We start from the raw sequence: 17621 nt of genomic DNA, 5'->3' as shown, positions 1-17621 counted from the left end.
ACAGTACATACGACTGAATACATTTGAATGGAGAAGAATAATTCCTGCAGGTCTCCCAGGAGAAACACTGGGCAAAACATTTCCTAGAGAGGAATTACTAGGTTTTGTAACAGTTACTTTTTTCCTTATATATATATATGTATATTTCATCTCCTCCCATAATAGATTATAAATTCCTGATGACTAACTCTTCATTCACTATTTTAAATTCCACCTCATATCCAGAAGAATCCTGAATTCTTATTGAGTGAATGAATAAATGAATTAATGCATGTTAGTGTTAGTCTGCGGAGAAGGCAATGGCAAGCCACTCCAGTACTCTTGCCTAGAAAATCCCATGGATGGAGGAGCTTGGTAGGCTGCAGTCCATGTGGTCACTAAGAGTCAGGCACGACTGAGTGACTTCACTTTTCACTTTCACACATTGGAGAAGGAAATGGCAACCCACTCCAGTGTTCTTGCCTGGAGAATCCCATGGATGGGTGAGCCTAGTGGGCTGCCATCTATGGGGTCGCACAGAGTCAGACATGACTGAAGCGACTTAGCAGCAGCAGCAGCAGCAGTGTTAGTCTGAATGATAAGGCAATGAGAATGATAAGAATCCTTTTCAAAATCAACTTGACTTTATTCCATTTTCTTGAAAAAGTTTATTTTAAAAATCTTATTTCAGTGTCTTTTCTTAGTTATGAATGTATTTTCCTGCCCTATTTCCTTTTCCCTTGAAAGAGACAAGTAGAAAGCACCTATACCCAAAGCATAATATTTCCTATGACTATACCTTCTGTGGAGGAAAGAATGTAGCAATATAACAAGGGAGTTGTAGTCATCCTTTTATCTGAGAGAGTTTTAAAAGTAACCAGACTCTGTGCACACCTGTTTTATTCCTCACAGATGTCATATATTAATCTCTATGTGAAAGCCACCTGATAGGAATGCCATAATTCGCAGTGTCTTTACTCTTCTCACTCATGGTAGCCAAGTTTTACTTCATGTCCCTGAAATCAAGGCCCTGCCTGTACACTTGAGTCCCTAGTATTAACATCTTTTTGTGTTTTTGGTGATGGACAGGGAGGCCTGGCATGCTGTGATTCATGGGGTCTCAAAGAGTCGGACACAACTGAGCGACTGAACTGAACTGATGCCTTTAAATTCTCAAGTAATTTTATCTTTAAGTATATTCTCATTCATTTAAAAACACATCTTCCTTCCAGGCCTCTATGGGAAGAAAAAGTATCCTCAAATTTTCAGTGAGGATCTAACCAATGAGATGCAAGGGATTTGAGCATTGACATGAGATCATTAGCATGATATTTTCCCCCTGCTTTTTCAAAAATTCAGTGCTGAGAACAGGGAACAGGGAAGAGCAATGAGTAATTTTGACTCCTTTCTTTTCCTCATGCTCCCCATCAGATATAATCCAGCAGTTTTACTAACACCACATTAACAAAGTCTCTTCTTTCTGTTTCTAACATTCTGTTCTCAAAATACCAACTCCTGTTTAAACCTTTTACCTCCTGCCTAAACTATCTTACAAGGTGTTTCCCTAATTAAAGTCTTTTTCCCCCTTTTAATCAACTCTACAAACTGCTGGCTGAACTAACTTCTCAAAAACAAAGCTCTTACCATTTGAATGATGGCTCTCTTAAATCTACCAAGTGCCTTGAAGTGAAGTGAAATTGCTCAGTCATGTCCGACTCTTTGCGACCCCGTGGACTGTAGTCAACCAGGTTTCTCCGTCCATAGGATTCTCCAGGCAAGAATACTGGAGTGGGTTACCATTTTCTTCTCCAGGGGATCTTCCCGACCCAGGGATCGAACCCGGGTCTCCCGCATTGGAGGCAGACGCTTTAACCTGTGAGCCACCTGCTGCTGCTGCTAAGTCACTTCAGTCGTGTCCGACTCTGTGTGACCCCATAGACGGAAGCCCACCTGGCTCCCCTGTCCCTGGGATTCTCCAGGCAAGAACACTGGAGTGGGTTGCCATTTCCTTCTCCAATGCATGCAAGTGAAAAGTGAAAGTGAAGCTGCTCAGTCGTGTCCAACTCTTCGTGACCCCATGGACTAAAGCCTGCCAGGCTCCTCCGTCCATGGGATTTTCCAGGCAAGAGTACTGGAGTGGGGTGCCATCGCCTTCTCCATCAGTCACACTGGACTTCTCATTATTCCGTGTCCCATACTTCCCTGTTTCCCTCCCTCTATCCCCTACCCATGTTTGTGCTAGTTCTCTCACTACCAAGATGCACCTGTTTCTTCATCCCCTATTCCACTGATTAAACTCAATTCAACATTCAAAGAATATCAGAAAGTCTGCTTCCTAAGTTAAGGTCCTTCTTCTTAAAGGGATTATCTTTAATTCTTTCGAACTCCCTAGAGGACAATTTTTTTTATTAAGGCATAGAGAATAACATATCTCCTCTGTTTGTCTCCTCTGCAATAATCAGTGCAACTTACTTAACATTTATCAATCCCTCCTTTGAGCCACACACCGATTTAGACACAGGGACACAAAAAAGAATAAGTTCAATAATTATGTCTAGATTCTAAGGTTCTTGATAGCAGAAACTCCGTACATTTTTATTTGTTTCCAATGCAGCATCTAATGTTCTGTTTTGAATACACTCAGTACCCAGTATATATTTATGGAGTTGAATTAATTTCCAACAGAAGCTAAACACTCTCCTTGGAAGAAAATATTTGCTACCAAGAAAAGGATTTACCATAACTGCAAAACAGATTTGCTGCTGTTCAGTTGCTCAGTCGTGTCTAACTCTTTGCAACCCCATGAACTGCAGCACACCAGGATTCCTGTACTTCACTATCTCCTGGAGTTTTCTCAAATTCATGTCCATTGAGTCCATGATGCCATCCAACCATCTCATCCTCTGTTGCCCCCTTCTCCTCCTGCCCTCAGTCTTTCCCAGCAACAGGGTCTTTTCCAGTGAGTCAGCTCTTCACATCAGGTGGCCAAAGGACTGAAGCTTCAGCCTCACCATCAGTCCTTCCAGTGAATATTCAGGGTTGATTTCTTTTAGGATTGACTGGTTTGATCTCCTTTAAAGAGTTTTCAGAGGGCAACTTGGACATCACATTGACCACTGTTATACCAACTAATGTGAAGACTCTAATGGCTCAGATCACTCTTTACTAAGATACTAACTTGTAAGTAGGCCAGACTGCTTCAAATGATAGATTCTCAGGTGGTCAGAGCTTCCAAGAAGCTTCACATCACAGAAACCTGTTTCTTATACCCTCGTTGGGAATTTATACAGGGTTCTTTAAGTCAACATCAAGATTTAAATACCATTCAATATACCTGGGAGATACATAATTCCTGTTTGAACTAACCACATCTATACAGCCTTAAAAATGTACACTTTCAAGGCTCCATAGCATTGTTGAAAGCCTAACTACAATCACACATTTCACACTAGGTGGAAAGAAATTAGATGAATCTTGCATTTACTCTCTACATTCTTACATTTCCTCCCATCCTAGAAAACAAATGGAAGGACATAATAAGACTTTTTAAACGATGATACTGGGAATAAAAGGAAATGAAATAGTTGATAGTGTCATGCAAATACCAATGTTTAAACAAAAAAACTTATTGACAATGATATTTGTAAAGGAAAAATTCAAGCAATAAAACCGAACTAAGTGGAAAGAGGTCACTGCTGAATGACCAAACCAAGCCCCAGTGCCTGGTACCTGCCAGGATAGGAGCTCCTTGGGTTGGCCTGCCTCCTCCCACAAGCTACCTCTCATTAAGAGTGACACACATCTTCTCAAGCAAAAACCTCAGCAAGACATGTAACAATCACTCTAACACAAGGATCGAAATTAAGAATCAATCTCGGAAGAGAAAGAAGTGCATTCTCTTTATGTAGAAGGAACAGAAACCCAAAAATCTAGAATATGAAACCTCTATTTCTGGAGAGAATTGTTAGCATAGAATGGTTGCGATATTCCAACAGAACAAAAAAAAGATGGGACAGCCTTTTTCATGGCATTCAGTCTCAGGGTAAGATGTAAGAGGTCTCAGAATAAGATGTAAACAGGTTTGAAGTGCTAAGAACTTAGGGAAATTTCATCAGTTAAGGATATAATCAAGAATAATATTCCAGATGAAGTGAAACCATGCTGATGTTCTAGAGTGGGAAGAGATATGATCTGAAGTCAAACAAACTGTGTTTGAATCCCAGCTCTGCCTTTTTCTTCCTTTCATTCCTTCCATCTCTCCCTTACCTTTTGTTGTTGTTGCTCATTTGTTTATTTATTCAGCAAATATCTTCTAGGAACTTAATACATGTCACACATTGTGCTAGAAACTGGGTGTACAGGTTTGAACAAAATACTCATGGTATCTGCCCTGACAGGGCTCATAGTTTAGTGAAGAAAACTATAAACATTAAATAAACATACAAAAACAAGATAACTACTATGAAGGTAAAAAATAAATCAGAATTTAGAGAAAACCACCAGGGGTTTGAGGGATTTGTTAAAAGGATTAAAGATAACAGGTAAAAGGGCCTCACCCAATGCCTAGAAAACACAGGTGTTCAACAACACACAGCTGTTTTTAACTCACCTCTGCCAAATACAGACACTGGATTCCTTCCCCTTCCTCTCTTGACAGAGAAACTATGAAATGTTAGGGCACTGGTAGGCGCTATTGGGGGACAGTGTCAGTCTGTTCACTCTAGACACTACAAACTAATGCACAATTTGTTATTCTGTCAGTGCTCTCTACAATCATAACTTTGATCAATCCACAACTTTATTGGGCTTCCCTGGTGGCTCAGAGGTTAAAGCATCTGCCTCCAATGCGGGAGACCCAGGTTTGATCCCTAGGTCAGGAAGATCCCCTGGAGAAGGAAACGGTAACCCACTCCAGTATTCTTGCCTGGAGAATCCCATGGACGGAGAAGCCTGGTAGGCTACAGTCCACGGGGTCGCAAAGAGTCGGACACGACTGAGCGACGGAACAGAACGGAATCTCCTGTTTAGTATCCTTGAGATAATTTATAAATGTTTCCTTTTGGTTGCATAGGATAATTAACCCCCTCTAACCTTAAATCAAACTATTCTCAAAAAACGACCCACATCAAGAACTGAGACGAATGCATCTTATGTGGAAGACTTGCCAGAAAAACACAACTAAGGACTTCCCTTCAGGTTGTAAGTACACGGTTGCACAGAATATCTCACTGCAGGAAGACTTTCTGAAAACTTAAAAGTTCTCCTTTTAGACCATGATATTCCTTTATCTTGTTCTTAGTGAGCAAACACTCAACATGCCTTAAAATCTGACAAATTTCACTTCAGGTTTAGTAAACTGCTGAGTCAATAAAGATTATAATTTCTTTTGAATGATCATCACTTCACAATAGTAAAACTAATTCCAAAAGTTCCTCAGTTTCTTTAATTGTATAAAATAAATGACAGGACTCTTAGTTCAAATAAGAAACCCACTGAGGATTCTTTAGTCCTTAATCAAAAAGGTGACCTTGCATACAGCTTAAGGAACACATGTTAGGTATTATTTTACAGCTTGGCAAGCAGCATACATACTAATTGAAAAGAAACTATCTCTAATTGAAAGAAAGGATAGAAAGGATGGAAGAAAAGAAAGGAAAAGAGGAAAGGGATATAGAAGGGAAAAGGAAAGGAAGATGCATTACACTACAAGTCACTGTATAGAAGTGTGATTAAAGAGTTTGCCAAATGTCCAAAACTAAAAACATCATATACCATAATTGAAACATACTTCATGTGATTCTTTGTCCTAGAAGATATAGGGATGCTACTTGATCATGGTTACCATGAGACCTTTCTAAAGGTCTCCCATGTAAAATACAAAGTGTGATACATAAATGATTATTTGCATATATATCTATAGTAACGTTTACCCAGATAAAGCAAAACTGTTCTCATTATTCAACACCCCCCCAGGAAGGTAGTTATTTCCTAAAATTCCTACTGTTGTCCTTAGAATGCACTGAACTGAAATCAATAAAACTGAAATAATTGGGGGGAGGAACTACAGAACCCCTTTTAAATTACTATTGTCAGATCCAAACAAATATTTCCACATCTTGAAAAATCAATCCTCAAATCCATTTTATGATTTTATAAAAATCTCCTATTTCAGTCATTTCCTATTTCACTAATTTCTCTCCTTTTGTCTCGTCTTCTCAATTACTGCAGTAAAATTGGAGGGAAGGGTATTTCTTCCATGTGTTCAACCATATCTTCTCCTCAGAAAGGTCCAGACCCTCAAAGTTTTTTGAAACTCAGCTCTCTAGTTTATACCCACATTTTCCATGCTTTACTTTCTCAGCCTTCCCCCAGATATTGCCTTGCAGCTATCTATTCTGTGACTACAAGTCCAAGAAAAAATTCTCTGTAACTAGTCACAAAATCAACAGTGGCTTCCACATACTGCCACTACGAGGGACAAAGCCCAGAATCTCCTAAAGTTGTCAGCCATTCAATGAGTGTGCACTTGATACTTACTATATCAGTTATCAAATTATGTGCAACAATTTCACCTTTACCCATGCTAATTGATGATGCCATATATATGTAATAACTGGAAGAAAAATTACATTCACAAGAGAACATCTGAACAACATCTGTATTTCTTCTGTACTACTGTCAGTGAAACTCAGAACACAAATGGTAATAATTGAAACCAAGTCATAGGATTGTTACCAGCTGCCATAACTTTAAGAAAAAAATAATCCACAGTCTGCCTAATGTAGGCAGTTATAGGGGTACAGACTTGGAGTCCACTGATGCTAATGCTTAATTATCTACTATAGGTTTTTCCAGTGGTCATGTACGGATGTGAGAGTTGGACTGTGAAGAAAGCTGATCACCAAAGAATTGATGCTTTTGAACTGTGGTGCTGAAGAAGACTCTTGAGAGTTCCTTGGACTGCAAGGAGATCCAACCAGTCCATCCTAAAGGAGATCAGTCCTGGGTGTTCACTGGACAGACTGATGCTAAAACTGAAACTCCAATACTTTAGCCACCTCCTGCGACGAGTTGACTCACTGGAAAAGACTCTGATGCTGGGAGGGATTTGGGGTAGGAGGAGAAGGGGACAACAGAGAATGAGATGGCTGGATGGCATCACCGACTCGATGGATATGGATTTGAGTGAACTCCGGGAGTTGGTGATGGTCAGGGAGGCCTGGCATGCTGTGATTCATGAGGTCGCAAAGAGTCGGACACGACTGAGTGACTGAACTGAACTGATAGGTGGGTCAAAAAGGTAAAAATAATAATTAAGTGTCCAACATACCGTTTTGTTGTATTTGTGCTTTCCAAAGGTGTAAAAGAGCCCAAAGGTGAAATAAAAATAGAAAATCTGCTTTTATTAATGAATTCATTCACGTAAGCTTATATAAAACTATGTGAGCTGAAAAGAAAAATAACTAACTCCAGTAAGTCTGTATTCCAAGAAAACTCCACCCACATAAACTCTCCATAACAAATCAATTTTTAAATCCTTAGGTTAGTGATCATCTTTTTTCCTCTTTAAAGTACTTGCTAAGCAAATAATAATACAAACAAGAATTTTTTCATGTGGATAAGACTTTTTAACTGATTAAACATTAAGGATAAGTCTTTTTTGCCGGTCATTGATGGGAGATAATGCTTAGGAAATTAACCTTTTTACATAATAATTGCTTGCATCTTTGAAAAACTCCAGTAAGAAATATGAAGAGAGAGAGGTGGAGAACAGGGCAAAAGGAAAAGAGAGATGAAGGAAGGGAGAACGAGAATGCAGAAAATGTTTTTATCTTTACTGGAAATATTTCACTCACATTTTAATCTTTGGCACTAGCAAAAATTTGGTGAAAGCATTTATACCTATACTCCATGATAACATAAAATATGTGTTTCAGATAAAACTATGTGCTGAAAGTTATATAGAGAGACAAACGTACAACAAAATGCACTAGATTTTTGATTATTCAATCTTTACAAACTGAGTAGTTGCTAAAATATTTCTAAATGCTTGAGTAAATCGGTGGTTTTATTTTTTTCCTGAATTATAAACATGACAATATTTCCCATCTTAAAGATTATTGTATTACAGAATAATAGCTAGTACTAATCTGTGCATAATTAGTACATTTATGGACACTCCCTTGCGTCCCTGTATTTGAGACCACCACTCAGTTCAAATTATGGCTTTATTTCCCCTTCTCCATATGTACTTAATTCCTTTAAATATTAACAAAGCATATGCAAGAATACTGGAAGATGATAAAGCCTATCTTCTTGGTTATAAACAAGTTCAAAAAGCAGCTTTTGGGGGGAATATTCAAATTTACTAGCTGTTCTTAGCAAACTGCCCTCAAGCCCCACATTGTTTCCAATCTCAAGTTAAGAAGAATTTTTCTCGAATGGGCACTGAATCACTTTAATGTTGACTCTTGTGCAGCTGTACTCCACCTTCAAATGTAGCCAGTAAATTCAGCTTTACTACAGTTCTATAAAAATATGAAAGAACCATAATAGCATCTAAAAAAGAGCTGTTGGCACTATATTAGTTTAGAGAAAACCCTAAACTGAATACTAATGCAAAATTTAATGATAGTTTGCCTAGTTGCCAAAAGAGTTACAATAATTATTTTGCCATAATGTAAAATTATCTTGAAGGCATCTGAGAATATTACTGTGTAAGACACAGAAAAAGTCCCCGAAGTGTCATTGTTCTCATGAGGTTTTTCAATGTAAATAAATCATCGACATATTATCTTCACTGAAACATTGTCTTCTGATTAAAGGATAGCCTTAATGAGTGCAGAAACTTTATAAGGAGACCACTCTGCTTCTTTAGTAAGTCAGCTTCCTTGATTGACATCCAGCATGGATCCACCTCACCCCAAATTCCACTTGACAGCGAATAGCGTGATCGTGAGGTTCCAATAAAACATTCAAACAGAATCAATACAATTTTACTTCCCTTTTCCCTTATTATCACAACCAAGTTTTTAGAGTTGAAAAAGAAACCAAGATCAAATTTAGATATGTTGTTTGAAATTAGCAAAGATGAAACACTTCAGTGCCAAACAAAAGCCCTGATTTTAAGAGTAGGTTTTTGCCTTCCCTGAAATGCCTAGCTCAGGCAGTGTATTTTTATGACTGCAGATATTGGCATGTTTCACATTTAAGATTATGACACACCAACTTATTTTGAAATTTTTTTAAATCCTCCACTGCACATGTTTCAAGTGCTTCATGACTATCACTGATAATTGAGCAATTAACTCGAAATTACCAAATGTGCTGTGATGGCACAATATGTAGTAAGTAACATGAAAAAATAAAGAGCAGAGGAACTTAGTACAGTGAAAAAAATTAATAAAGGGTAAACTAGGCCATAATAATAATAATAATAGTACTGAGTAAGTTTTAATGGTCCCAGGTCTTAGTAGTTTAATGGTGCCAGTAAAATGGTTTAATGAAATAAGTCCAGAGTATTACAAATTTTTAGAGCAGTTTATTCTGGTGCTACAAAAAGGAAGTTTCTTTCTAAGTGGTCTTGTGTAATAAATACACAGGGATTTGTCCAAAAAGTAAGTGTGAGAGTTTCATTAGACAAAAAAGACTAAACAATTAGGTTAAAAATCCTGACAGAAAGATTGTTAAGAAACACAAATTTGCAAAAAAAAAAATAGATGCAAAGTTTTCCTTTAAGAAAGATAAACTAAAACTCTGGGGCTAAAGATGATTCAAGAAGTCATCAAGCTATTGTGAACATGTTTGCAAATCAAAAATTAAGATACACGGCTTGACATCAAGAGGAAGAATGAAACTCAGCTATACTAGAAAAATCAGAATGCCTCTTCACTGTTCATTTCATCAAGGTCTCTAAAACTGGGCTTTTCTGGCTAAAACCATAGTATGACCATGAAGAGTAGTTCTTTAGTACTTAAATATAGCCAGTGAAGCAAATTCCATAAACCTAAATCCTACCTTATTTCGGTGGCAGGCCATCTTAAAAGTTTGCAAGAAAAACCAACAATTTAGAAAGTCAGAGAGTGAAAAGAGATTCAAAGTACAGCAAATATAAGGACACTATTTAAAAACCTTTTTTTCTCAAAATTCCATCAATATTGCTCGAAAACACCACTAGGAGATTAAATATAGGCCAGGCTGTCCTTTCAGGTATAAATCAGAACCAGAAAGTGGAGAGAATAGAAAGAACAAGTATCTAAGGGCACCAGTATATAAAATTTAAAAGCTTAAAATGTAATGGATATACACATTCAAATTAGCAAACTGCTTTCAATTAAAGTAGATTTCTGGCCACAGTTCACAAATGTATAGTAGCTGTATGTATTAATGTAGATACTCCAAATGTCAGTATATCTCTAATTAACATGAGCACACAACTGTAAAACTGAGAAGGCACAATTTTAAATTCCTTGCATTCCTGGCATTAATGCTTTCATGGGGCAGCTCCCGTTGTCATGGAAAATGGCATTCAAGTCCTATTTGTGGATTTTCACAGCTCATCTTTTTTATTTACCTGCTCTATGTCAAGATTAGCCTGGAATAATATTTTTAAAGATAATGCACTTAGACCTACTTGTCCTTAAAATCACAGATGTTCTCACTGAAGGAGCTTTGGTCTGGGCTATGCTCAGTTTGAAACAAATTTCTCTCCATTTTAAAATACCACAAAGAGATGATTTCATGATTATTTTTGTTTGTTTCCTAAAAATCTATGCAATTCAAAAAATTTCAGCTGAAACATAGCATGTGGAGTTTGGAAATAAGGGGATAGGAAAATGCCAGGGAGGAGCAAATGATCCAGGAACATGAGGAAATAAAGTGGTAGAAGGCTCTCCACAATCTGCTCCCTGACTTACTCTGCTTAAACTTTTCAAAAATATTTGTATAACAACTAAGTAGAGACTGAGGTAGTGATCAAACAATAAGAGAAAGACACCTACAATACTCTCTGATAGAGGATAGATTGGTGTTATGGAAAAAGCACTAAATTTACACTAAATCCCTCAGTTTGAGTCCTGCTTCTTTGCAAAAATAAGGATAATTCCTACTCACCTCAGAGTTTTATGAAATTTAGCCAATTAAATGTCTGTAAAAGCAAGTGTTATACCAAATTAAGATATTGTTGTTATTAACTGAAGCATGGAGCTAAGCAATAATCATTTTTTATACTAGACAATAAAATAATTTTGGATCTTGCTATTAGAGACCACAAACAGAGACAAATTTTATAAAAAAGAAATTTGCTGGCAAATTTCTAAAAAGACTTGGGAATCTGAAAAAGCAAGTCTATCTCTGTTTTGTTGTTTTTGATGTTTTTCACCAATCATTAACATGCAAAACAAGGTCTTCGTATACAACGCCTACTTTGGGGAAAGGAAAAAGGTGATTTTATTTTTAAAAAGAAAAAAAAAAACTAGAATAAAATGCTTTCAGCTTCTGAAAAGATAACAATTTTCCTTCACAGTGTTTTCCTACTCTAACCTAGGTAGTAGATATACGTAGGTAAGATTCTAATCGGTTCTCACACACCTTTGGTGTTGTCTATTCATTATGGATGTGCAAAACAATATCTCACCTTCCTTATCTCACAGACCAGCTTCTGCACACCTTACTAAGAAACCTTCCCATGGCCACGAGGTATAAAACTTTCTGCCTTAGATCATGTAGCAAATAAGCAGTTCCAAAATATGGAAATTAAAGTTCCTAAAAGAAGCCACTGTCACTGATCCCATTTGCTTGTTTTTAGGGTAAACTAAATAAATGTTTCGCGGAGAGAAACATTTATTTAGTTTACCCTAAAAACAAGCAAATGGGATCAGTGACAGTGGCTTCTTTTCGGACACGACTGAGCGACTGAACTGAACTGAACTGAAATAAATGTTTAGCTGCCTCAACATTCAGTGTAAGTGGTAGACAGCTTCTGCAATAATTAAAAGGAAATGCAGGCATTCTGGATGCCATGCTAATTTTATCTGACTTATCTTAGTCATGGTATCCTGCTACATTTCTTTAATAAGAAGGTTCCACAGTCAGAAGGGAGATGGCCCGTAACAAAGCTTGAGACCACTGACCAAAGAAACGACAAATGCCACAGCCTAAACTATTGTATAGAAATTCTCAAGTCTGGAAAACAATTACTTCAGGCATATGTGATTACTATGACTTTTACTTAAGTTATTAGACAAAATCTGACTAATCTGACTAGAAGCCTTTTGAGTTTTTTTTTTAAGTTGAACTCCAGAAATAACCATATGAAAACTATATCCACAGTGCCCCTTCTCTTTTTAGCCTCTCTCTCTACTTTGTTGTTATCTAGTCACTAAGTCTTTTCATCTCTTTTGCAACCCGTGAACTGTAGCCCACCAGGCTTCTCTGTCCATAGGACTTCCCAGGCAAGAATACTGGAGTGGGTTGCCGTTTCCTTATCCAGGTGATCTTCCCAACCCAGGGATCAAACCCAATTCTCCTGCGTTGGCAGGTGAATTCTTTACCACTGAGCCACCAGGAAAGCCCTCTCTCTTTGTTAGGTCACAAGAAAAAAATATCAGCTAATTGAATCCTCTCTGTTCAAAACTAGTCTATGTATATCTGGTTGGGGGACTGTAGGAGAGGAAAAGTGAAAAAGTCAGGAAATACAGCCTTGAGGTGATGAGAAATGTAAACTATATTTTAGTTAAGGCCATCTTGGTTGAAATGCTGGTAATTATCTTATGTTTATAGCTTTTAAAAATTGATCATCCTAAAAAGTTATTACAAGAAATGACTGAATGATATGAGAAAAGGGAGAAAGGAGGTAAAAGAAAGGATAAAGCAACAAAGACAGGATTTGTCAAATTTATTTTGACAAAGTTCAAAATTATTTCCCTCCACTCAGATTTCTAATAGGATAAGCTCAGCTCCTTGGAATCATCCTTTTTCTCAAGAGCCCTTCAAAGACACTTTACATTTCTCCATCTTCTTTGCCTCCTAATCCTCACTATGATACCTTGCAGAAATTGAAAGCTTATATTTAATCCAAATGAACCATGGAGTTTAATATTTTGTGTTTTACATGAGAATTAAGTCTACAAAATAATAAAATGAATTTATAGTATCATAAAAACAGCATCTTATTTATTTTTAAAGCATTAAAAATATACAAAATTTATTAAACTATATTAAATATTCACACCTAGTTTTTAAGATGGTTCAAAATACCTGTCCCAAATCAATGCTGCCACTGGAAGAAAGGTAAAACCGATTTCAAAGGAATTTTCACTGCTCTCCACCTTAAATACTGAATCACTTAAACTCTAATTTATAATATTACTTTTTTTCCAAATACTTTCCTGGAAGTGTACTGCCTAAAGCTCCTTTATAGGGATACAGAGAAGTTTCCTCTGTCTTTGTTGTTTTCAAATGTAAAAAAAACCTTACCAATGGTTTGCAACAATGTACACATATTAATCCCTGGAGGAGAAAATGGCAACCCATTCCAGTATGCTTGCCTATAAAATCCCATGAACAGAGGAACCTGGTGGGCTACAGTCCATGGAGTAGCAAAAAGTCAGACATGACTGAAGAAACTGAGCGCACACACGCACGCGCGCACACACACACAAATACATCTTAAACTCAAATTACTTAAATATGATCTTACACACATATGGACATTTTTAATATCTGCCACATACTCTAAACTACTTTTATATTAATAAATATATAACAATATAAGGTATTTTCATTGACAAAAGTTCATTCAAATTTTTTTCTTGAAATTGACCTTCTTTCCTGAGAAAAAGTATGTTTGTTCTTCAAAATACCATTTAAAATATAATAGCGTTTTGATGATGGTGAAGAAGGTAGGAATACTTCAATTCTGATATACATTATACATTCACTAAATGAGTCTTTGGTTCCTTAGTACATAATCTCCTCATGTACTGACAGCTCTTTGAATTCTGTATCATCTCACATCTTTTCAATGAGCACAGGCTCGTAGCACTTTTCAAGTCCAGACAACCAGAAGTTATCAGGGTAAATTATTCATGTGTGTATAGACTAGACCCTTTAAGTTAATCCATTCGTACAATTGAGCCCCATCTTCAAATAGTAAGATGCTTTCAGTCTATTTTAATTGGCCCTGCCATTGTGTTATTTCACTGAAAATCACAACAAATTGAGGAATTTTTTTTTGCCAGCTGATGTTCTTCTATACTCCTTTTAAGAAAACACTTTTTAAAAAACTAATAATACTTTAAAAACACTGTAACTGTTTCATTACACAAAGAGAAGAGTAATAAGAATAATAAATGAACCAATACTTACAAATACGCACAAAAAAATCAGCCCCAGCACCCAGAAATCACTGGTAAATTGCTTTTGAATTCATGAAAGTGACCTGTAAGTTTAGAAAGAAAACGAAATGAAAAAGGATTAGTAAATTGTATTTACATGCTTTATTAAAGAATACATTCTGGCTACAAATTATACTATTTTTAACTTGGGCAGTTGTCTACTCTAACAGTTTTTTCCAAGATAATACCAAAAGAAACAATTATTTCATTGTTCGTCACTGAAGAGTACAACATCTTCATTATGGCTTTTAAAATATTGTCAGTAATAAAGTAGGTGTTTAAAAATATGAATAAGTAAAAACAAAAGCAAGAAAAAATTTAAGGCAATAAAGGCTTACAAGTTACATTTGAAAAACATGATTAATTTAGGTCTTCAAGTGAAAATGAATTAGCTTCACAGAAGATTGCTTGGATATGTCCAACAGAACATAACTTGTAGGTAGAATAAATAAGAAAAGATGCAGTTTTAGTGCTACCTAAGATGTGGAATCCATTTAGATGCTTAGGCTATATACAAGGCATTCTGTATGAGCCACAATTCAATGCAAAATTCTTTTCCTTGCACATACTTTAGTTCTGGCTGAAGAGGTAACAGATGCAACTCAAACACACAGAGCTAGCCTTGTAAAAAGTTTTAACTAGCACAATGACTCACTTTATGCCTGTAAATATCTATGGTTTCCTCTCTCCAGAACCCCCATGCATTAGAAGGTAGTTTGGTAGTTTATTTTTATTGTTTGGTCTAAATACGGCACATTTTTGGTTCCATGAAAACAAAGAAACTTTGTTGCAAAAGCTGTATTCTTTCCAAAATGTGAGGATGGCTATGAGTAGTGTCCAACTGAAAATAATAATGGAACTTGAGTTCCTAATTTAGGTCAGAAACTTTCCTAGACTCTGGGAATTGGTTTGATTCAATCCACATATTTTAAGTTCAGCCAGTAAACATCTAGGTTACTTAGCTAACCTAGGTTTAAATCTAGTTAGCTAACTAGATTTAAATAAAATTCATTTAGAAGAAAAGTAAAGAAAAAGATGGATCTCGTACAACATCATTTATAGGAACTACTACTTCCAGCATTGCATGTTTAGCACAAATGGCCATGATAGATTATTGGTATTGTTGTTGTTCTTCAGCCACTCAGTCATGTCTGACTCTTTGCAATTCCATGGACTGCAGCACGCCAGGCTTCCCTGTCCTTCACCATCTCCCTGAGTTTGCTCAAACTCATGTCCACTGAGTCGATGATGGCATCCAACCATCTCATCCTCTGTTGCCCCATTCTCCTCCCACCCTCAGTCATGATAGATTAGGTACTGGGATCCTGAATTAAGTTGAGATATGAAATAAATACACAATTCAGCCCTTCCCCAGCTCCTATAACATGGTTTTGCCTAAGTGACCGATATAATTTATTCAATTTTCTAGTCAGGATTGATAAGTAATAAAGTCCTGGGCATTTAGTTAGCTTTAATATCCATGAGTAAGACATCCATTAGGTTTCCTCACCAGACCTCCTCCTCTGGTAGGAAGTGATGACTCAGGCTTCCCCAATCCAGTTTCACCAGTTTCTAACAACTCATTATTTCTATGGACGCAAAAAGTACAGGAGAGTCTGCCCAGAGGAAGGTAGCTCTGTCAATTATTTTTGCCTTTCCCTCCTCATGAATTTCTGATGTTTCATGATTCAGGAGAACAGTTTTAGGTGGGACACCACCTAAACCAACATAGGGACAAACCTGTGTACTAGTCAAGGCAGCAAAAAATGCTGGTTCTGACATAAGCTATTCTCACATTTTATCCAACCCTGAATTATAAATGATAACTATTAAGTTATCCAAAAAATAAACCTCCAGCACAATGCTATGTATCTAAAAGCCTAAACTTTGGAAGAACCCAAAAGTGTTCTTAAGCACTCTCATATTTTTAAAATGATCTCACCTGTGTTTCTAGCAACTGTCCTAAAAGAGCATAAATTGGAATTATGCAACATACACAATACATCCCATTTCTTCATCTGCATTAAAACAATGAAGGACAAAAGAAATCAGTTCAGTATCAGTTCAGTCACTCAGTCATGTCCGACTCTTTGTGATCCCATGAACCGCAGCACGCCAGGCCTCCCTGTCCATCACCAACTCCCAGAGTTTACCCAAACTCATGTCCGTTGAGTCAGTGATACTATTTAACCATCTCATCTTCTGTCATCCCCTTCTCCTTCCGCCTTCAATCTTTCCCAACATCAGGGTCTTTTCAAAAGTCAGCTCTTCACAATCTTCCAAAATATTGGAGCTTCAGCTTTAACATCAGTCCTTCCAATGAACACCTAGGACTGATCTCCTTTAGGATGGACTGGTTGGATCTCCTTGCACTCCAAGGGACTCTCAAGAACCTTCTCCAACACCACATTTCAAAAGCATCAATTCTTCTGTGCTCAGCTTTCTTTATAGTCCAACTCTCACAACCATACATGTTCAGTTCAGTTCAGTTCAGTTCAGTCGCTCAGTCGTGTCCGACTCTCCACGACCCCATGAATCACAGCACGCCAGGCCTCCCTGTCCATCACCAACTCCCGGAGTACACTCAAACTCATGTCCACAGAGTCGGTGATGCCATCCAGCCATCTCATTCTCCGTCGTCCCCTTCTCCTCCCGCCCCCAACCTTTCCCAGCATCAGAGTCTTTTCCAGTGAGTCAACTCGTCGCATGAGGTGGCCAAAGTATTGGAGTTTCAGCTTTAGCATCAGTCCCTCCAATGAACATCCAGGATTGATCTCCTTTAGAATGGACTGGTTGGATCTCCTTGCAGTATAAGGGACTCTCAAGAGTCTTCTCCAACACCACAGTTCAAAAGCATCGATTCTTCGGCGATCAGCTTTCTTCACAGTCCAACTCTCACATCCATACATGACCACGGGAAAAACCATTGCCTTGACTAGACGGACCTTGGTCGGCAAAGTAATGTCTCTGCTTTTTAATATACTATCAAGGTTGGTCATAACTTTCCTTCCAAGGAGCAAGCGTCTTTTAATTTCATGGCTGCAATCAGCATCTGCAGTGATTTTGGAGCCCAAAAAAACAAAGTCTGACACTGTTTCCACTGTTTTTCCATCTATTTCCCATGAAGTGATGGGACCAGATGCCATGATCTTTGTTTTCTGAATGTTGAGCTTCAAGCCAACCTTTTCACTCTCCTCTTTCACTTTCATCAAGAGGCTTTTGAGTTCCTCTTCACTTTCTGCCATA

General features: G+C 37.4%; 1 protein-coding gene across 17 annotated transcripts in view; it reads right to left on the bottom strand.

The window, feature by feature from the left end:
* Positions 1-17621, bottom strand: part of SOX6 (SRY-box transcription factor 6) — a 734686-nt gene that overhangs the window by 572261 nt on the left and 144804 nt on the right. For all 17 annotated transcript variants that reach the window (XM_088843068.1, XM_055423307.2, XM_055423317.2 and 14 more), the window contains exon 2: positions 14347-14419. The gene's annotated coding sequence lies outside the window, so the exon portion shown is untranslated. The remainder of the gene's footprint in view (positions 1-14346; positions 14420-17621) is intronic.

This window comes from Moschus berezovskii, chromosome 14, assembly GCF_049115385.1.
Source record: "Moschus berezovskii isolate FMDL1 chromosome 14, NW_MosBer_1.0, whole genome shotgun sequence".
In the NCBI taxonomy this organism is placed as follows: Eukaryota; Metazoa; Chordata; class Mammalia; order Artiodactyla; family Moschidae; genus Moschus; species Moschus berezovskii.
The sequence above is the reverse complement of the archived record's forward strand: the minus strand, read 5'-3'. Positions and strand labels throughout refer to the sequence as shown.